The sequence below is a fragment of the Tachypleus tridentatus genome, chromosome 11 (assembly GCF_004210375.1).
Source record: "Tachypleus tridentatus isolate NWPU-2018 chromosome 11, ASM421037v1, whole genome shotgun sequence".
Lineage (NCBI taxonomy): Eukaryota > Metazoa > Arthropoda > Merostomata > Xiphosura > Limulidae > Tachypleus > Tachypleus tridentatus.
Genome location: NC_134835.1, coordinates 16182950 through 16207441, shown reverse-complemented (window position 1 = coordinate 16207441; position 24492 = coordinate 16182950).

Below are 24492 nucleotides of genomic sequence, written 5' to 3'. Positions count from 1 at the left end.
CCACAGTAAGTATTACATATCAAGATATAAATGTTCACAAGTACTTAGTCCACAGTAAGTATTACATATCAACATATAAATGTTCACAAGTACTTAGTCCACAGTAAGTATTACATATCAACATATAAATGTCCACAAGTACTTAGTCCACAGTAAGTATTACATATCAACATATAAATGTTCACAAGTACTTAGTCCACAGTAAGTATTACATATCAACATATAAATGTCCACAAGTACTTAGTCCACAGTAAGTATTACATATCAACATATAAATGTTCACAAGTACTTAGTCCACAGTAAGTATTACATATCAACATATAAATGTTCACAAGTACTTAGTCCACAGTAAGTATTACATATCATATCAACATATAAATGTTCACAAGTACTTAGTCCACAGTAAGTATTACATATCAACATATAAATGTTCACAAGTACTTAGTCCACACAGTAAGTATTACATATCAACATATAAATGTTCACAAGTACTTAGTCCACAGTATTACAGTATTACATATCAAGATATAAATGTCCACAAGTACTTAGTCCACAGTAAGTATTACATATCAAGATATAAATGTCCACAAGTACTTAGTCCACAGTCCACAAAGTATTACATATCAAGATATAAATGTCCACAAGTACTTAGTCCACAGTAAGTATTACATATCAAGATATAAATGTCCACAAGTACTTAGTCCACAGTAAGTATTACATATCAACATATAAATGTCCACAAGTACTTAGTCCACAGTAAGTATTACATATCAACATATAAATGTTCACAAGTACTTAGTCCACAGTAAGTATTACATATCAACATATAAATGTTCACAAGTACTTAGTCCACAGTAAGTATTACATATCAACATATAAATGTTCACAAGTACTTAGTCCACAGTAAGTATTACATATCAACATATAAATGTTCACAAGTACTTAGTCCACAGTAAGTATTACATATCAACATATAAATGTCACAAGTACACAAGTACTTAGTCCACAAGTATTACATATCAAATATAAATGTCCACAAGTACTTAGTCCACAGTAAGTATTACATATCAACATATAAATGTTCACAAGTACTTAGTCCACAGTAAGTATTACATATCAACATATAAATGTTCACAAGTACTTAGTCCACAGTAAGTATTACATATCAACATATAAATGTTCACAAGTACATAGTCCACAAGTATTACATATCAACATATAAATGTCACAAGTACTTAGTCCACAGTAAGTATTACATATCAAATATAAATGTAAATGTCCACAAGTACTTAGTCCACAGTAAGTATTACATATCAAGATATATAAATGTCCACAAGTACTTAGTCCACAGTAAGTATTACATATCAACATATAAATGTTCACAAGTACTTAGTCCACAGTAAGTATTACATATCAACATATAAATGTTCACAAGTACTTAGTCCACAGTATTACATATCAAGATATAAATGTCCACAAGTACTTAGTCCACAGTAAGTATTACATATCAACATATAAATGTCCACAAGTACTTAGTCCACAGTAAGTATTACATATCAATATATAAATGTCCACAAGTACTTAGTCCACAGTAAGTATTACATATCAAGATATAAATGTCCACAAGTACTTAGTCCACAGTAAGTATTACATATCAACATATAAATGTCCACAAGTACTTAGTCCACAGTAAGTATTACATATCAACATATAAATGTTCACAAGTACTTAGTCCACAGTAAGTATTACATATCAACATATAAATGTTCACAAGTACTTAGTCCACAGTAAGTATTACATATCAACATATAAATGTTCACAAGTACTTAGTCCACAGTAAGTATTACATATCAACATATAAATGTTCACAAGTACTTAGTCCACAGTAAGTATTACATATCAACATATAAATGTTCACAAGTACTTAGTCCACAGTAAGTATTACATATACATATTAGTCACAAGTACAGTCACAAGTACTTAGTAAGTATTACATATCAACATATAAATGTTCACAAGTACTTAGTCCACAGTAAGTATTACATATCCACAGTATTACATATCAAGATATAAATGTCCACAAGTACTTAGTCCACAGTAAGTATTACATATCAAGATATAAATGTCCACAAGTACTTAGTCCACAGTATTACATATCAAGATATAAATGTCCACAAGTACTTAGTCCACATATCAATCAACATATATAAATGTTCACAAGTACTTAGTCCACAGTAAGTATTACATATCAACATATAAATGTTCACAAGTACTTAGTCCACAGTAAGTATTACATATCAACATATAAATGTCCACAAGTACTTAGTCCACAGTAAGTATTACATATCAACATATAAATGTTCACAAGTACTTAGTCCACAGTAAGTATTACATATCAACATATAAATGTTCACAAGTACTTAGTCCACAGTAAGTATTACATATCAACATATAAATGTTCACAAGTACTTAGTCCACAGTCAAGTATTACATATCAACATATAAATTTTCACAAGTACTTAGTCCACAGTAAGTATTACATATCAACATATAAATGTTCAGAAGTACTTAGTCCACAGTAAGTATTACATATATATAAATATCAAGTACTTAGTCCACAGTAAATACATATCACATATAAATGTTCACAAGTACTTAGTCCACAGTAAGTATTACATATCAACATATAAATGTACCACAAGTACTTAGTCCATTACATATCAAGATATAAATGTCCACAAGTACTTAGTATTACATATCAAGATATAAATGTCCACAAGTACTTAGTCCACAGTAAGTATTACATATCAAGATATAAATGTCCACAAGTACTTAGTCCACAGTAAGTATTACATATCAAGATATAAATGTCCACAAGTACTTAGTCCACAGTAAGTATTACATATCAAGATATAAATGTTCACAAGTACTTAGTCCACAGTAAGTATTACATATCAACATATAAATGTTCACAAGTACTTAGTCCACAGTAAGTATTACATATCAACATATAAATGTTCACAAGTACTTAGTCCACAGTAAGTATTACATATCAACATATAAATGTTCACAAGTACTTAGTCCACAGTATTACATATCAATATATAAATGTTCACAAGTACTTAGTCCACAGTCCACAAGTAGTATTACATATCAACATATAAATGTTCACAAGTACTTAGTCCACAGTAAGTATTACATATCAACATATAAATGTTCACAAGTACTTAGTCCACAGTAAGTATTACATATCAACATATAAATGTTCACAAGTACTTAGTCCACAGTAAGTATTACATATCAACATATAAATGTCCACAAGTACTTAGTCCACAGTAAGTATTACATATCAACATATAAATGTTCACAAGTACTTAGTCCACAGTAAGTATTACATATCAACATATAAATGTCCACAAGTACTTAGTCCACAGTAAGTATTACATATCAACATATAAATGTTCACAAGTACTTAGTCCACAGTAAGTATTACATATCAACATATAAATGTTCACAAGTACTTAGTCCACAGTAAGTATTACATATCAACATATAAATGTTCACAAGTACTTAGTCCACAGTAAGTATTACATATCAAGATATAAATGTTCACAAGTCCACAGTAAGTATTACATATCAACATATAAATGTCCACAAGTACTTAGTAGTACATATACATATCAACATATAAATGTTCACAAGTACTTAGTCCACAGTAAGTATTACATATCAACATATAAATGTTCACAAGTACTTAGTCCACAGTAAGTATTACATATCAACATATAAATCCACAAGTACATTAAAGTCCACAGTACAGTATTACATATCAACATATAAATGTCACAAGTACTTAGTCCACAGTAAGTATTACATATCAACATATAAATGTTCACAAGTACTTAGTCCACAGTATATTACATATCAAGTATATAAATGTTCACAAGTACTTAGTCCACAGTAAGTATTACATATCAACATATAAATGTTCACAAGTACTTAGTCCACAGTAAGTATTACATATCAAGATATAAATGTCCACAAGTACACACAGTAAGTATTACATATCTTAGTCCACAAGTACACAAGTAGTATTACATATCCACAGTAAGTATTACATATCAAGATATAAATGTCCACAAGTACTTAGTCCACAGTAAGTATTACATATCAACATATAAATGTCACAAGTACACAAGTACTCACAAGTACTTAGTCCACAGTAAGTATTACATATCAACATATAAATGTCCACAAGTACACAAGTACTTAGTCCACAGTAAGTATTACATATCAACATATAAATTCACAAGTACTTAGTCCACAGTAAGTATTACATATCAACATATAAATGTTCACAAGTACTTAGTCCACAGTAAGTATTACATATCAACATATAAATGTTCACAAGTACTTAGTCCACAGTAAGTATTACATATCAACATATAAATGTTCACAAGTACTTAGTCCACAGTAAGTATTACATATCAACATATAAATGTCCACAAGTACTTAGTCCACAGTAAGTATTACATATCAACATATAAATGTTCACAAGTACTTAGTCCACAGTAAGTATTACATATCAACATATAAATGTCCACAAGTACTTAGTCCACAGTAAGTATTACATATCAACATATAAATGTCCACAGTCCACAGTAAGTATTACATATCCACAACATATCAACATATAAATCACAAGTACTTAGTCCACAGTAAGTATTACATATCAACATATAAATGTCACAAGTACTTAGTCCACAGTAAGTATTATTCAACAGTATACATATCAACATATAAATGTCCACAAGTACTTAGTCCACAGTAAGTATTACATATCAACATATAAATGTTCACAAGTACTTAGTCCACAGTAAGTATTACATATCAACATATAAATGTTCACAAGTACTTAGTCCACAGTAAGTATTACATATCAAGATATAAATGTCCACAAGTACTTAGTCCACAGTAAGTATTACATATCAACATATAAATGTCCACAAGTACTTAGTCCACAGTTAGTATTACATATCAACATATAAATGTCACAAGTACTTAGTCCACAGTAAGTATTACATATCAATATATAAATGTCCACAAGTACTTAGTCCACAGTATTACATATCAACATATAAATGTTCACAAGTACTTAGTCCACAGTAAGTACTTAGTCCACAGTATTACATATCAAGATATAAATGTCCACAAGTACTTAGTCCACAGTAAGTATTACATATCAAGATATAAATGTCCACAAGTACTTAGTCCACAGTAAGTATTACATATCAACATATAAATGTCCACAAGTACTTAGTCCACAGTAAGTATTACATATCAAGATATAAATGTCCACAAGTACTTAGTCCACAGTAAGTATTACATATCAACATATAAATGTCCACAAGTACTTAGTCCACAGTAAGTATTACATTTCAACATATATAAATGTACATATCACAAGTACTTAGTCCACAGTAAGTATTACATATCAACATATAAATGTTCACAAGTACTTAGTCCACAGTAAGTATTACATATCAACATATAAATGTTCACAAGTACTTAGTCCACAGTAAGTATTACATATCAACATATAAATGTTCACAAGTACTTAGTCCACAGTAAGTATTACATATCAACATATAAATGTTCACAAGTACTTAGTCCACAGTAAGTATTACATATCAACATATAAATGTTCACAAGTACTTAGTCAGTAAGTATTACACAACATATAAATGTCACAAGTATAGTACATATCAATCATATAAATGTCCACAAGTACTTAGTCCACAGTAAGTATTACATATCAATATATAAATGTCCACAAGTACTTAGTCCACAGTAAGTATTACATATCAATATATAAATGTTCACAAGTACTTAGTCCACAGTAAGTATTACATATCAACATATAAATGTCCACAAGTACTTAGTCCACAGTATTACATATCAAGATATAAATGTCCACAAGTACTTAGTCCACAGTAAGTATTACATATCAACATATAAATGTTCACAAGTACTTAGTCAACAGTAAGTATTACATATCAAGATATAAATGTCCACAAGTACTTAGTCCACAGTAAGTATTACATATCAAGATATAAATGTCCACAAGTACTTAGTCCACAGTAAGTATTACATATCAAGATATAAATGTCCATATAAACACAAGTACTTAGTCCACAGTATTACATATCAACATATAAATGTTCACAAGTCCACAAGATATAAAGTACTTAGTCCACAGTAAGTATTACATATCAACATATAAATGTTCACAAGTACTTAGTCCACAGTCAACATATAAATGTCCACAAGTATTACATATCAACATATAAATGTCACAAGTACTTAGTCCACAGTAAGTATTACATATCAACATATAAATGTTCACAAGTACTTAGTCCACAGTAAGTATTACATATCAACATATAAATGTTCACAAGTACTTAGTCCACAGTAAGTATTACATATCAACATATAAATGTAACAAGTACTTAGTCCACAGTAAGTATTACATATCAACATATAAATGTTCACAAGTACTTAGTCCACAGTAAGTATTACATATCAACATATAAATGTTCACAAGTACTTAGTCCACAGTAAGTATTACATATCAAGATATAAATGTCCACAAGTACTTAGTCCACAGTAAGTATTACATATCAACATATAAATGTCCACAAGTACTTAGTCCACAGTAAGTATTACATATCAACATATAAAGGTCCACAAGTACTTAGTTCACAGTAAGTATTACATATCAACAAGTACTTAGTCCACATATACATAGTCACAAGTACTTAGTCCACAGTAAGTATTACATATCAACATATAAATGTTCCACAAGTACTTAGTCCACAGTAAGTATTACATATCAACATATAAATGTTCACAAGTACTTAGTCCACAGTAAGTATTACATATCAACATATAAATGTTCACAAGTACTTAGTCCACATGTCCACAAGTACTTAGTCCACACAGTATCATATCATATAAATGTCCACAAGTACTTAGTCCACAGTAAGTATTACATATCAACATATAAATGTTCACAACATATAAATGTCCACAAGTACTTAGTCCACAGTAAGTATTACATATCAACATATAAATGTCACAAGTACTTAGTCCACAGTAAGTATTACATATCAACATATAAATGTTCACAAGTACTTAGTCCACAACATATAAAGTTCACAAGTATTACATATCATATCATATAAATGTTCACAAGTACTTAGTCCACAGTAAGTATTACATATCAACATATAAATGTTCACAAGTACTTAGTCCACAGTAAGTATTACATATCAACATATATCAACTTATATAAATGTCCACAAGTACTTAGTCCACAGTAAGTATTACATATCACAAGTACTTAGTCCATCAACATATAAATGTATTACATATCAACATATAAATGTCCACAAGTACTTAGTCCACAGTAAGTATTACATATACTTAGTCCACAGTAAGTATTACATATCAACATATAAATGTTCACAAGTACTTAGTCCACAGTAAGTATTACATATCAACATATAAATGTTCACAAGTACTTAGTCCACAGTAAGTATTACATATCAACATATAAATGTCCACAAGTACTTAGTCCACAGTAAGTATTACATATCAACATATAAATGTTCACAAGTACTTAGTTAGTCCACAAGTACTTAGTCCACAGTAAGTATCAACATATAAATGTTCACAAGTACTTAGTCCACAGTAAGTATTACATATCAACATATAAATGTTCACAAGTACTTAGTCCACAGTAAGTATTACATATCAACATATAAATGTTCACAAGTACTTAGTCCACAGTAAGTATTACATATCAACATATAAAAATCCACAAGTACTTAGTCCACATATCAACATATACATATGATATAAATGTTCACAAGTACTTAGTCCACAGTAAGTATTACATATCAACATATAAATGTCCACAAGTACTTAGTCCACAGTAAGTATACATATCATATCAAGTATTACATATCAACATATAAATGTCCACAAGTACTTAGTCCACAGTAAGTATTACATATCAACATATAAATGTCCACAAGTACTTAGTCCACAGTAAGTATTACATATCAACATATAAATGTCACAAGTACTTAGTCCACAGTAAGTATTACATATCAACATATAAATGTTCACAAGTACTTAGTCCACAGTAAGTATTACATATCAACATATAAATGTTCACAAGTACTTAGTCCACAGTAAGTATTACATATCAACATATAAATGTTCACAAGTACTTAGTATTACATATCAACATATAAATGTTCACAAGTACTTAGTCCACAGTAAGTATTACATATCAACATATAAAGTCACAAGTACTTAGTCCACAGTAAGTATTACATATCAACATATAAATGTCCACAAGTACTTAGTCCACAGTAAGTATTACATATCAATATATAAATGTTCACAAGTACTTAGTCCACAGTATTACATATCAATATATAAATGTTCACAAGTACTTAGTCCACAGTAAGTATTACATATCAACATATAAATGTTCACAAGTACTTAGTCCACAGTAAGTATTACATATCAACATATAAATGTTCACAAGTACTTAGTCCACAGTAAGTATTACATATCAACATATAAATGTTCACAAGTACTTAGTCCACAGTAAGTATTACATATCAACATATAAATGTCCACAAGTATTAAGTCCACAGTAAGTATTACATATCAACATATAAATGTTCACAAGTACTTAGTCCACAGTAAGTATTACATATCAACATATAAATGTCCACAAGTACTTAGTCCACAGTAAGTATTACATATCAACATATAAATGTTCACAAGTACTTAGTCCACAGTAAGTATTACATATCAACATATAAATGTCCACAAGTACTTAGTCCACAGTAAGTATTACATATCAACATATAAATGTCCACAAGTACTTAGTCCACAGTAAGTATTACATATCAAGATATAAATGTTCACAAGTACTTAGTCCACAGTAAGTATTACATATCAACATATAAATGTCCACAAGTACTTAGTCCACAGTAAGTATTACATATCAACATATAAATGTCCACAAGTACTTAGTCCACAGTAAGTATTACATATCAAGATATAAATGTCCACAAGTACTTAGCCCACAGTAAGTATTACATATCAAGATATAAATGTTCACAAGTACTTAGTCCACAGTAAGTATTACATATCAACATATAAATGTTCACAAGTACTTAGTCCACAGTAAGTATTACATATCAACATATAAATGTCCACAAGTACTTAGTCCACAGTAAGTATTACATATCAACATATAAATGTTCACAAGTACTTAGTCCACAGTAAGTATTACATATCAACATATAAATGTTCACAAGTACTTAGTCCACAGTAAGTATTACATATCAACATATATAAATACATTATGTCACAGTAAGTCCACAGTAAGTATTACATATCAAGATATTAGTCCACAAGTACTTAGTCCACAGTAAGTATTACATATCAACATATAAATGTTCACAAGTACTTAGTCCACAGTAAGTATTACATATCAACATATAAATGTTCACAAGTACTTAGTCCACAGTACTTAGTCCACAGTAAGTATTACATATCAAGTATATATCAACATATAAATGTCCACAAGTACTTAGTCCACAGTAAGTATTACATATCAACATATAAATGTCCACAAGTACTTAGTCCACAGTAAGTATTACATATCAACATATAAATGTTCACAAGTACTTAGTCCACAGTAAGTATTACATATCAATATATAAATGTCCACAAGTACTTAGTCCACAGTAAGTATTACATATCAACATATAAATGTTCACAAGTACTTAGTCCACAGTAAGTATTACATATCAACATATAAATGTTCCACAAGTACTTAGTCCACAGTAAGTATTACATATCAACATATAAATGTTCACAAGTACTTAGTCCACAGTAAGTATTACATATCAACATATAAATGTCCACAAGTACTTAGTCCACAGTAAGTATTACATATCAACATATAAATGTTCACAAGTACTTAGTCCACAGTAAGTATTACATATCAACATATAAATGTTCACAAGTACTTAGTCCACAGTAAGTATTACATATCAACATATAAATGTTCACAAGTACTTAGTCCACAGTAAGTATTACATATCAACATATAAATGTCCACAAGTACTTAGTCCACAGTAAGTATTACATATCAACATATAAATGTCCACAAGTACTTAGTCCACAGTAAGTATTACATATCAACATATAAATGTTCACAAGTACTTAGTCCACAGTAAGTATTACATATCAAGATATATCAAATGTTCACACAGTATCTTAGTCCACAGTAAGTATTACATATCAACATATAAATGTATCACAAGTACTTAGTCCACTTAGTCATATCAACATATAAATGTTCACAAGTATTACATATCTATCAATCTGTTTAGTCATATAAATGTCCACAAGTACTTAGTCCACAGTAAGTATTACATATCAACATATAAATGTTCACAAGTACTTAGTCCACAGTAAGTATTACATATCATGTTTACATATAAATGTTCACAAGTACTTTAGTCCACAGTAAGTATTACATATCAACATATAAATGTTCTCTGAGCTTGTCATGGCTGTTAACAAGATGAAGTAATTAGATAATTTTATAACAAAGAGGAAGGACTGTAAACATGTTTATTTGGTTATAAACCGACAGATTTAACTGTTTTATCTCATGATGTAGATAAGATGAATGTCACCCTGTACTATTAGTAACAACACTGTTAACTTTATATCGTTACACCAAGAAACATAAAACCGGTAGTATTATATACCAGATTGTTTTATATACCAGTTAAGATGATTGTTTACCATAGTTCTTTTCATAAGTTCTAGATCTGGCTAATAAATAATAATACGTTTCTAAACATTTGAACACAGTGATAAATTAATCGAAATACATCACATTGTACTTGTTTCTCTGACTAATCAGTCTAATTGTATGGTTTGATTGTAATAAAATGTAATATCTAATGTATTTATACTAGTCTCTGTTTGTCTTCCTTTATTTATCAATCAAATTTCAAGACAATAAATGCTCAGCTAAACGGATTTCTTGTATTCGAACTCCATGTTTTCTACTAGATATGTTTAGTTGTGAGCGACACCTGACACGACCTAATGATTAAGGTGCTTGTTTCATAACCTAAAGATCACTGGATCGAAACCCGTCTTCAAACACGTTTACCATTTCTACTTTGAAGGCGTTAAAAATGTGACAGCCAATCCATCTTTGGTCTATTAATAACCCATGATGTATTCATGGTAGAAAATTTGAAAGTTTCTAGTTACATTTTGCTTTGTTTGATGGATTTAAAGCAAAACAAAAACCAAATGTTCAAAAAATGTTTCATTCGTAACAGATTATTTCGGAATCAATAAGCATTTTTTTAATATTATTTTTAACGTCATCATCTGCCACTCGATTCCTTCAAGGAACATTGGGTCGCAATCACTAGCGGATTCTTCAACAGATTTTTAAGCCGTCTCTAATTTAGTAGTATAAGACTAGAGGGAAGGCAGCTTGTCATCACCACCCACCGCCAACTCTTGGACTACTCTTTTACCAAAGAATAGTGGGATTGACCGTCACATTATAACGCCCCCACGGCTGGGAGGGCGAGCATGTTTTATATAGAACACATCTGGGTCCAGTTTAACAATTTTTATACCAGTTCTTTACTTTCGACTACATCACCAAAATGAACGAGTCTGACACTGTACACCCAGCCTATTAGAAAACATCTAGGTATTCTGTGTCTGGAATGTCTCTGTGAACGGCAGCTAAGTCTGTGGTTAATGTTTCAAGGTTGAAATAGGAGTTCGTCATAGACATTCCAAATTACTAACATTTTACCTTATGTAAATCATCAGTCAAAACTGTAAACAGAAGGTTTTCCTGTATGTAATAAACGTTACAGAAACTCGTCATATTTACACACAAAATGCCAGATAGTAAAACTAGCTCCGCTTTCAGTTACCTCTACAAGTGTCACTGTGACTTCTGAGACATCAACATGGGTGTCACTGTGACTGAAGCGAAGCTGTTATTGGTGTTAATATCGTAAAAATTGTATTAATAAAGTAGGTTATAGTAAACACCCACTTCAACGAAACTATATCAAAATAAAAGTCGAATATATCCCTTACATAATAAATTATGTCAGTGATATTGTGTTAATTGGTTTGGTGTAGCTTGAACTTTGTTCAAAGTCACATGAGAGTTATCTCCGCTAGCCGTTCCTAATTTAGCAGTGAAAGGCCGCCAACTCTTCAGCTAGTCTTTTAGTCATGAATAGTGGTATTGACCGTCACTTGGCTGAAAGGACAAGCATGTTTGATGGGACAGGGATTCAAACCCGTCACCCTCACATTGGGACTACTCATCTGGTCATACAGGACTAATATAGTGTTAATGAAGGTATACCAATAATATAGTGTTAGTGAAAGTTGTTGAAAATGTTGATGTATGTTGCCTTGTTTCTTAATTCAAGTTTAAGGATTATCTCCATCTTGAAAACTCCTTCATCTGAACACATCTTCATAATCCATGTACATGATTATTTTTCATGATCATCACATACATTCCCAAATGTGATAAAGTATTAGTGACATCCAACTACATACTAAATTACAAATAATGTTGTTACTGTACCACTGGAACCTTATATTCAAGATGTTGATTTGGTTATTCAACATTATTTTAATATAACATTCTGAACCCTGTGCATCCTAATAAAAATATAAAATGTATTAAATCATCACACATGAACAATTTTAATATTTCAGTAAATATAGAAATGTTTTCTTGATCAGTTTCTGTTAAATAATAATTTAGTATTGAATGAATCAGGTAGGATCGAACATGTTATGAAGATTTAAAAACTTGTTTGTTAGAATCTTTTAAACAAGCCTATCTAATAATAGTAGAACTATACAAAGATACGATAAAACGTAAATTAGTTAGTACTTTTTCAGTACGTAGTTGTATTGAAATTAACAAATGTAAAGACATTCCTCATGTTGGTCAAGAACCAATGTAATGAAAATATATCAAACTGTCTGTTCACTGTTTAAATAATTCAGTCTTTAATTGTTGTTTTTTTATAATTTTATTTATACAACATACCAACAGTTTTGAAAAATTTTGTTGCAAAAACATATACATGATTTAAATTATTCGTATCAATAAATAATCTGAACATGTGGATATAGTCTCTTTGAATCTCTTCTCAATAACATGTTTCAACAATATCTTTACCATAATTGATGTTTTGGACTACATAGAATCAGATATTACTGTTATTTCATTTAAATGTGTCATTATATCTGCGATCTGCCTTTACAGGTTAAACACTCTGATAAGTTATGATGGTAAATATTTTGTATAAAGAAAGTCAAATAATTCTACTTTTGAACTTACAAACAGAAAAACCAGAAAATACGTTTATTTATGGTTATTTATATATACACTAAAATACACACATAAAATTTGAATACAGTTTTGGTAATGTCGATTTTCAGCTTTGCTTGACATCTGTAGTGTCTATATTTTTTAAAGAAAAAGTTATTGTACGTTGATTTAGAATTTATGAAACTTAATATTTCTAATACACCGTAAATATATTTCCGATAGATACCACTTCTCATAATATGGCTTTACTGTTCAGTTTCTGCCGACACTAGTTCCACCTATCCAAGGTTTCAACAGGAACGTGACTACTTCTACTGTCGCAGCCGCTTCCAAGAAAAGAAGTACCAGAAGTGTGAGTCGATATCTTACCTAAACTCATACTGACTTGGTTGAGGAAACAGTGATGAGCACCCTTCGGAAAGTGTCCAAATGCATCTCTATTGGAGTGCAACATCTCAACCTAGAGGAAAACACATGTGGGACAACGCTCATAACTAGATACAGTCTTCGCCCATGTTGACAGTACGTTTCACTAAACTGGGTGTCAAAAAGAGGATGACATCCTTAATTGTAGATATGATGGTTGGTCCACCTTTCCTATGGTAATGTGTGATATCCTAGCCAACACAGTGCATCTAGACCAGTCTGTCTCCTTTCTATACCAGACCACCTGGGAATCAACCTTTTGAAGAAGATATGACAGGGGTTTCTTAACCAACTAATACTATTTGGTTGGTCCAGTACTTTTCTAAAACCAGTTTTACCACAAACAAACCAGCAGGAGATTGTACAGTTATAACATTCTCTAGTGTAGTATAGTATAGGAAAAATGATATATAGAAATGAAAAGTAAATAAGCTACATGTACAGTTAATCCAAAAGCCACGTTTGAAACCGGAGAGTGGTGATAGTGGAATGATAATTTGACACTGAGTCTGATGAATGAGTGATATTTAAGGGGAAGTATTTAGAGGGGGTATTTTGTGAAGGATAAGGACTGGAAATTAAGTTTGAGCTGGCCATAAATGTGTTATCAAAAGGACAGATGCAGGTGTGGACTGAGTGACGTATAAAACTATGAGAAGGAAACATATATAAGTAACTTGGTCTAACAAAATAGAATTAATTTATATCTAAACAGAACGATGTGGTATTGGGAACCAAAAAGTTATGACCTTTCTTTCTGAATTGGGTGGTAAATGTGTACAGAGGTTGAGTATTTCACTGATTAGATAACTATCAGAACACTTGGGTATTGAAAGAACACACTGTAGGATCTTATAGGTATTGAGTAATGGATACCAGGTTCCATTGATTCTGTTATACTCAGTAACAGATGTGAAAGTGAGTGTGACTCAAAGGCATAAGGACTTCCATTACAGCTATTACCTCCAGTAAAGAAATTACTTCACTAGTAGACAGATTAAGACTGCATCAATCTAAACGAAAAGAAAGAAAATTCAGACCGATTGAGAAATGTGTTGAAAAATATCCCAGGTGAAAAGTGTATGAACAGTAACACGAAATTTGAGATTCGTGTTCAAATGGAGTGAATTTTGAAACTAGTTACTTAATAACTGTACAAAATATAAAGTAATAAACAGCATGAAAAACGTTAAAGTAAAAGCAGGAAGGAAAAATTTTAACACATCATAAAACTATTGTGTCAAATGTAGAGATAAAGATTGAAACCCCCATTCTACAGGGTGGCCCGTAAGTCCCTACCCATCCATATGTTATTATGTTATATTCAATTACGCATGTATTATAAATGTGTTTCTTTTTCTTCAGAGAAATACGGCCGATGTAAGCCCATTTACACTTGAAGAGCGTATTGTGACAAGTACGTGGGTACATGAGCGCAAGAATACTGGTGACACCCTGAATACAATAACTGGCAAATTTAGAGAAATATTCAATAAGAATCCACCAACACGAAAACGATGTCAAACTGGGAGAGCAAATTGTTTGAAACATTAAGGATGCACCTCGTTTAGGAAAACCAGTTAAACGTAGAGAGTCATGTGCTGCTGTGGAAGAGTCAGTAATTAACTCACCATTAGAGTCAACAAGGAAAAGATCAGCTGAACTTGGTGTCCCACGAGCAACCATACAGACCTTTATGAAAAAGGACATGGGAGTTAAAGCATGGCGACCCACATTTGTGAATAAAGTAAGTGATGCTGATAGCGAAAACAGGAAACTAGTGTGTGATGAGTTACTGCGAATCTTCAATATGATCCCTTCTCGAGGAAAGGTGATAAGCAAAGGAGAATCCTCATTATTATGAAGAAATTGAATACAACACTCCGCATGTCATGATGTTAGCAGCACTTAATGAGCGTCATGTTATTGGACCATACGTGTTTGACGGGCCAGTAAACCATACCTTATATCTAAACATGTTACAACAATGGTTTATACCGAAACTCGATGAACTTGGAATCAGAGAGGAGGTTTGGTTTCAACAAGATGGAGCTCCGGGTCATTATGCCCTCACTGTACGACATTATCTTAATGACACTTTTCTAGACAAATGGATAGGTCGTGGTTCTGTAACATCCCCGGCACCCATGAAATGGCCCGCAAGAAGGCAGTTGTTACCGTAGCATTTGGAACAATAACCCCTACTATGTTGAGGAAAATGTCTCACAGAACACGGTGTCGCATAATATTATGCAGCGAGAATGAGGAATAGCACACAGACACACTGGATACATAAGATATATGGATGGGTAGGGACTTACAAGCAACTCTGTATTATCTCCTACTGGTTTGTTCAGAAGACATCTTGTTTTGAAAAAAGTTAACATTTTTTTACATGAAAATGTGTTTCCATTAGATACTTACCATTTCTATTTAGATGTATTGTGTTTACTAAGATGCACCCCACTCTACCATGGGAAAAAAGGTGGACTAATTTATATGTATTGTGTTACTAAGATGCTCCCCACCCTACCATGGGAAAGAAGGTGGACTAATTTATATGAATTGTGTTTGCTAAGATGCTCCCCACCCTACCATGGGAAAGAAGGTGGACTAATTTATATGTATTGTGTTTACTAAGATGCTCCTCACTCACTCTACCATGAGAAAGAAGGTGGACTAATTTATATGTATTGTGTTTACTAAGATGCTCCCCACCCTACCATGGTAAAGAAGGTGGACTAATTTATATGAATTGTGTTTGCTAAGATGCTCCCCACCCTACCATGAGAAAGAAGGTGGACTAATTTATATGTATTGTGTTTACTAAGATGTTCCTCACTCTACCATGAGAAAGAAGGTGGACTAATTTATATGTATTGTGTTTACTAAGATGCTCCCCACTCTACCATGGGAAATAAGGTGGACTAATTTATATGTATTGTGTTTACTAAGATGCTCCCCACTCTACCATGGGAAGGAAGGTGGACTAATTTATATGTATTGTGTTTAGTATGATGCTCCCCACTCTACCATGGGAAAGAAGGTGTACTAATTTATATGTATTGTGTTTACTAAGATGTTCCCCTCTCTACCATGGGAAGGAAGGTGGACTAATTTATATGTATTGTGTTTACTATGATGCTCCCCACTCTACCATGGGAAAGAAGGTGGACTAATTTATATGTATTGTGTTTACAATGATGCTCCCCACTCTACCATGGGAAAGAAGGTGGACTAATTTATATGTATTGTGTTTACTGTGATGCTCCCCACTCTACCATGGGAAAGAAGGTGGACTAATTTATATGTATTGTGTTTACAATGATGCTCCCCACTCTACCATGGGAAAGAAGGTGGACTAATTTATATGTATTGTGTTTACTAAGATGTTCCCCACTCTACCATGGGAAGGAAGGTGGACTAATTTATATGTATTGTGTTTACTGTGATGCTCCCCACTCTACCATGGGAAAGAAGGTGGACTAATTTATATGTATTGTGTTTACAAAGATGCTCCCCACTCTACATGGGAAAGAAGGTGGACTAATTTATATGTATTGTGTTTACTAAGATGTTCCCCACTCTACCATGGGAAGGAAGGTGGACTAATTTATATGTATTGTGTTTACTATGATGCTCCCCACTCTACCATGGGAAAGAAGGTGGACTAATTTATATGTATTGTGTTTACAATGATGCTCCCCACTCTACCATGGGAAAGAAGGTGGACTAATTTATATGTATTGTGTTTACTGTGATGCTCCCCACTCTACCATGGGAAAGAAGGTGGACTAATTTATATGTATTGTGTTTACAATGATGCTCCCCACTCTACCATGGGAAAGAAGGTGGACTAATTTATATGTATTGTGATTACTAAGATGTTCCCCACTCTACCATGGGAAGGAAGGTGGACTAATTTATATGTATTGTGTTTACAATGATGCTCCCCACTCTACCATGGGAAAGAAGGTGGACTAATTTATATGTATTGTGTTTACTAAGATGTTCCCCACTCTACCATGGGAAGGAAGGTGGACTAATTTATATGTATTGTGTTTACTATGATGCTCCCCACTCTACATGGGAAGGAAGGTGGACTAATTTATATGTATTGTGTTTACTATGATGTCCCTCCCCCCAACATGGAAATGAAGGTGGACCAGCCAGGATATCTACAATTAAAAATGTCATTTTACACCCAACGTCGTGACCCGTACTTTCAAGATGGAAAAAGAGTGTACCTAGTTATTTACACGTTATCCCACAAGTGTGTTCCTCCAAGAAGAGAAGTCACACTCCAGGGGCATCTTGTGGACACTTTCCGAGGACTGCTCATCTAGGTTCCTCCACCAAGTCAATATGAGCTTCTCAATGTAATTCCTGTTATTTTTAGGTAAGATATCGTGTCAAAGTTATATTTTCTTACACTGAAAATATATTTCCCATTGATACTTAACTCTCCTCACACTTCTGGTACTTCTTTTCTGTCAACTTTGGAGATTGTGTTCTACAGTAAATAGGAAGCCAGCTCCCAGCTTTGATAGCAGCTGTTATTTAAATAGTTAACTTTGCCTACTTCCGTATCTTTTCATACTCAACATGAGAAGTGGCCGTCATAAACAGGAGACAGATGAACTGATGGACAGACACCATGGTTGACAGTAGGTAAAACAAGTAGTAGATAATGTTCTCTGTCCAATCTAGATTGGATTTCCTTGTTTCTTTGTGACTTAACACTGAATGGATGCCACAAAATTATTAATTACAAAGTATTTCTGAGTAAAACTGTTCATACAGACTTAGAATTATTTCTTGCTTAAAGATTAATATTTAATATAAACGTGTGCACTCTACATCTGAAAGTTACTCACAAGTCGTGGTCGTTCTTCAGGTCAAATTCTGTAATATCATATAAAGGTAAGATAAAAAGATTGCAGTAAGTAAACCACTAAGAAAATTGTACAAAAAACAAGACATGAATAATTATTATGTGTAGAAATGATAATTAGTTAACAAATACAATCATAGGATTTGATATTAGGAGTTAAAAATCAATAGGTAGGTTGTCTACTGGAGAAACTCGTCAGAGTTCACATTTAAACAAACATGAAAGTCTGGACTGGTTTTAATTCTTGACATACACTGAATGAATAATTCATAATTATAAAGTCTGAAGTATTTCTGAATAAAACTGTTAGTATACATTTAGAATTATGTTTTACTTACAGTTTAAAATATGATATGTGGGTGTGCACTTAACATGTGAAAGGTGCTCACAAGTTGGTGTTGGATAAAAAAACAGGTAAGTTAAAAAGATAAGATAAAAAAAATACAGACCAAAATGGTGATAGGTAATTGCTTTTTATAACTCACAAATTATGTTTTAGTTCCAGATAAGTTTTAACCCCATATCATACACATGGGATTTCTTTTGACTAAACACAGCCGAATTTATCTTTGTTCTTGACTTGTCCATATTTTCACCCAAGAAAACTGCATGGCCTGATGTATTGGCAAAGCCGAACGCCATCTAGTAGTAAGAGCAAATGAAATATGGGATAGTTGATGAAAACACACAGAAATGTTCAGTGACTCATGGTTTTCGTTTATACACCAACATATTGAAGAAACAGGACACGAACTATAAAATATAAATATTCTTTGTAGGGATGACACTGATCTGGAATTAGTACTTAAAAAAACCATCCACATCAAACAACTTTGACATAATAATAAATACAGTGCGTCACTATTTATAAAATGTCTCTATAAAGAAAAATATATAAAAAATTCCCATTTCGGCATTCTAAATTCGGATAATTTTCAAAGTAACTATGATACGAACAACAAGCGTTTGTTTTCCAGAGAAATGAATATTAAGTACTCTTCGTATAACAAGAGCCCGACTTTCACTAGGACTAAACCTGAAGATTCGATTATATCTTTTTTATTGATATAATTTATAGATACAGTTTTAAGAAATAAAGTTTAAAACTTATTTTTTCAATAAACGGTACCACATTTAACAGATAATAAAATATAGTGTATATTAGAACAGTCCGAAAACCTTTCCCATGCAGTACGTGTCGTAAAAAGATTCTCTCTTTTTTATAGAAAATGTTCAATTTTTCTAAACTTTTCAACACAACGTTATTGAAAACAGACCAGTATTTGCTAACATTAATTACTAGGCTTCTCACTGGTTATGGAGTAAAGTGAATGTTACTTACTAATTGTCTAACTTTTGTTTCTTATTTTAAGAATTTAATTCAGATGTATAAAATGTTTCCATGTGAATATACAATTAAAATATTTATAGAAAATTTTATACCTACAAATTGTGCTGGACGAAGTACCCATGAAATGCAGTGTTAGAAACTTCCATAAAATTTTGTTTTTTCTTCGCACAGTTCAAATATTCAATAATATTGTGGTTCCATTTTATTGTTGTCTCTTACAGTTTTAACTAGTTGTAGACGTAACAATACTATTGAATCAATTGTTGTAATAAAATGACGTAGACAACATAGAAGGTGAATGATAGAAATATAAAACTGATAACTGTTTGTTTGTTTATCGTAGAATTTCACACAAAGCTACTAGAGGGCTATCTGCACTAGCCATCCCTAATTTAGCAGTGTAAGACCAGAGGGAAGGCAGCTAGTCATCACCACCCACCGCCAACTCTTGGACTACTCTTTTAGCAACGAATAGTGGGATTGACCGTCACATTATAATGCCCTCACGGCTGAAAGGGCGAGCATGTTCGGTGCGACCGGAATTCGAACCCGCGATCCACCTGGCCAAAACTGATCAGTGAAGGTTATCAGTGGGAAAATTCAGATGATGTTAAAAGTAAAAAAAAAATAAAATTACTCTTTTAAACTTAGTTAAGAAATTGGTGTTTGGTTGGTTTTGTGTTTTACGACACAAAGCAACTATACAGTGAACGTGCAATTCCTTAATTATATGTAATTTTTGAGTGAAACGTTATACTTGCTTGACTCAAGGAAAGTAAGACGTTGGTGAATAAAGTTATTATACTGTTTATGTTATATTTATTAGAATAAGAACAAAAATAGACATTCAAAATATATATACAAGTCCACAAAATCTTAATCAATTTTATTTGAAGAAAATGTCCAATTTCAACTGTTTAGTTTTCTAATGGACTTTCTCATGCGGATAAAAGAGAACGTGAATTCTACGACCTTTTCATGAAGTTCATTTTCCACTTTCATTTTTACATACAATTTGATAGAATTAATATAACTTAACACTGGCGATGAAGTATGAATTTCTATTTCCTCACTATCTTTTACGTTTTGTTCATCTTCTGAATCTCTCACATTGTTACCATCTTGAGATTCTATTACAGATTATAAATCATTTTCATCAGTTTCTGTTAAAACATTCCTTTCAACGTTCACAAAACTTTCCACATCCACAGAATCATCTACATCAATCAGAGTTTAGATTTCACTAGAATCGTCATAACAAACAACTTTAAAAACATGAGGACATTAAGTAAATATTCCCTAAATTTTAAAATTAGGGAAGATAAGAATTTATTTTTTCGTGGGAATTATGTAAAGAGTAGAATTTTCCCCTTAAAAAATAAATATATTTCTACAAATTATGAATCTAACTTAACTGTAAAATTAACTTTTTTCATATTTACCTATTACTCATGGATTCTATAGTTTTCCATCAGCAAATGGCCCGGCATGCTCAGGTGGTTAAGGCACTCGACTAGTAATCCGAGGGTCGAGGATTCGAATCCCCGTCACATCAAACATGCTCGCCCTTTCAGCCGTGGGGGCGTTATAATATGACGGTCAATCCCACTATTCGTTGATAAAATAGTAGCTCATGAGTTGGCGGTAAGTGGTGATGACAAGTTTAGATTTTACACTGAGTTAGTTTGTCGGTAAATAATTTGACTTAAGTTTAAGTAATGATAATTTCCCACTGTTGTTCTTTTAGTTAGCTCAAGAGACTTAAGAATTATAGCCAGATAGTTGTGGTTATACATACATTGATATACCAGAGCAATGATTAATAAATATTCTGTCAGACAGTTTTCGTTTTTGTAAACAGGAATCAAATTCTAACCATTGCAGTCCATCTGAGTTTTTCATCTGTGTGTTGAGAAACAGTACTGTGTTACACCATAAACAATTCTTCTTAAACTTGTTGTGATTTGTTGTTAAGCACAAAGCTACACAAGGGTCTATCTGTGCTCTGCCCACCACGAATATCGAAACTCGGATTTTAACAGTATAGTATGACTGCAGACATACTACTGTGCCACTGGGAACTCTCTATATTATTTCAACACTATTATTTCTGTAAAATTTATTCTCTTACACTGAAACAGCAAGACTCAGTAAACGTGTCATCGACTTGGACAAAAATTTGAAATGTTCCTCTAAAATTTATTTTCCTCTTGGATATAGTAAAAGCTGTTTACATTTCTTTACAATAAAATAGAACCTAATACGTTTCGTGCACGGTTTTGTTTCTAAAATCAGTGATTCTCAATGTGGCTTTGCTATAAGAAACCACACACACAAACTTATGACTGTAAGATATTTTAACTGGTTTAATTTTATAGATTTTGGCCAGTAAGAACCACACCCACACTTTCCCCGTTCATATAAAATCAGACTTGAAATCCTTTACAAAGCTACCTATCTAGGTGAGTATTCATTTTAATATTTAATCTTGACTTTCCTATAAAACAGTTATTTATTCTCTTCACAGTTTACCTCATATCCTAATACGTTTCGTGCACTTTTGTTTCTAGTGATTCTGTTACGACTGATTTTTATTTTATAGATTTTGAAAAATCCTTTAAGCTGTATCTATTCATATTAATATTTAAGAATACACAGTTCTATAAATCACTTAACATCTGGGAATTCTGATGTATAGAAGTACATTAAAAGGTTAAGCTATTGATTAAAATAAAACAAAACAAACCTGAAACTGTTTACAGTTTTATTATCAATGTTCAAGTGTGAAATATGTTTAGAAGTGGTAATTGAAGTAATCAATAAAAACCTAAATAATTTCAAACAGGACAAACACCAGAACATTATTTGAGTTTCTATGTCACTACTTTTAAAAAGATAGAATTACTTATAAAGTAAAAAATACAACAAATACTTCACTAAATATACTGATATTTTCCCATAGTTTTCTAGATACTCATATGTTTATTTTTCTTCAAATTTTAAAATATTTTTTACCATCGCTGAGCTTGTTATTAAATCAGACAACCACTAATATCTACCTGACATGCGCAGTTTCTGAGGAATTGTCCATACGTAGCTTCGTCATCAACATTCGTACAACGTTGACTGAGAAGACAGTATTACCCTAAAAAAACAATACCAACAACATATCTATTTAAATTCCCGTCCGGTGTAAATTCGCTCTTTCTACCAGCTATGGGTTAGCTAAAACTAAGTGTAAGACTTTGTTTACCCTTGTTTTGACAGTAAAATAAGCATGTTTTGTTTCATCAATGGTTGAATAACTTTCCTTGTCTGTTTCTGTATTTAATTAATTCAAACACTAAATATTAAAAATGTTTCAATAAAAGAGTAACATCCGAGTACTTACCATGAAGAACTCGAGAGGACTGTATCGATACGACTTGTGTATCTGTATGAAATGTGACAAACTTTCAGTGTATATAATATATATTTGTGTTGACATTTAGTGATTCAATAAAGAGGAACATTGAGTAGTACATGTTGTCTTCATTTGTTTGATAAACATGTTACCTGCAAAGTAAAACTTACTTTGTATGTAATACTATTAATCAACATAACAAATTAACAATGACAGAATGGACAGACAAATATTACGACTGCGGTTTTGAAGCGTGTGTCGCGGACACCTGTGAACATCGATCAAGCAAGCTCCTTTGGGCTGTGATCTGTCCAGCAGTGTCTTGTACGCACAAGCAATGCATTTCCGATGCTTAGTCACACGGTTGAGTGTCCCAAGTAAAAATTTCAGTCAGCTCACGAGGGCAGTTCAGGGTATAAATTCGACCATTCTGCTAGCTATAGGTGAACTAAAATTGGGGGGAGACCTTCTCGTGGTTTATGTTGTTTCCACACACGACACTGCAGATAGCAGTTTGCCCTTGTTTTGACAGTAAAATAACCATGTTTTATTTCGTCAGTGATTGAATAACTTTCCGTATCTGTTTATACCCTCGTCTCTAAGACATGTGTCCGGCAACGGTCACTTGCAAACTCTCTCTTTCCTAACCTGAAGATGACCTAGGAAGGTCGAAACGTTTTTCTCTACTTCTCAATAAAAGCGTCAGTTTCCAAACCAACTATTCTGATATACATTTGTATCTGAAGTGGGCTTCTTGTCATCAAATATTTTTTTTATTATTTTGCTTTAAACACTGAAGATGGAATCTGTAAAATATTGAAAACTTTATGTCTGTTCCCTTCTGTTGTATGAATCTATTTCTTCATCTTCAATATAGTTATACTATTAATCGTCAATTTGCTTTTTTT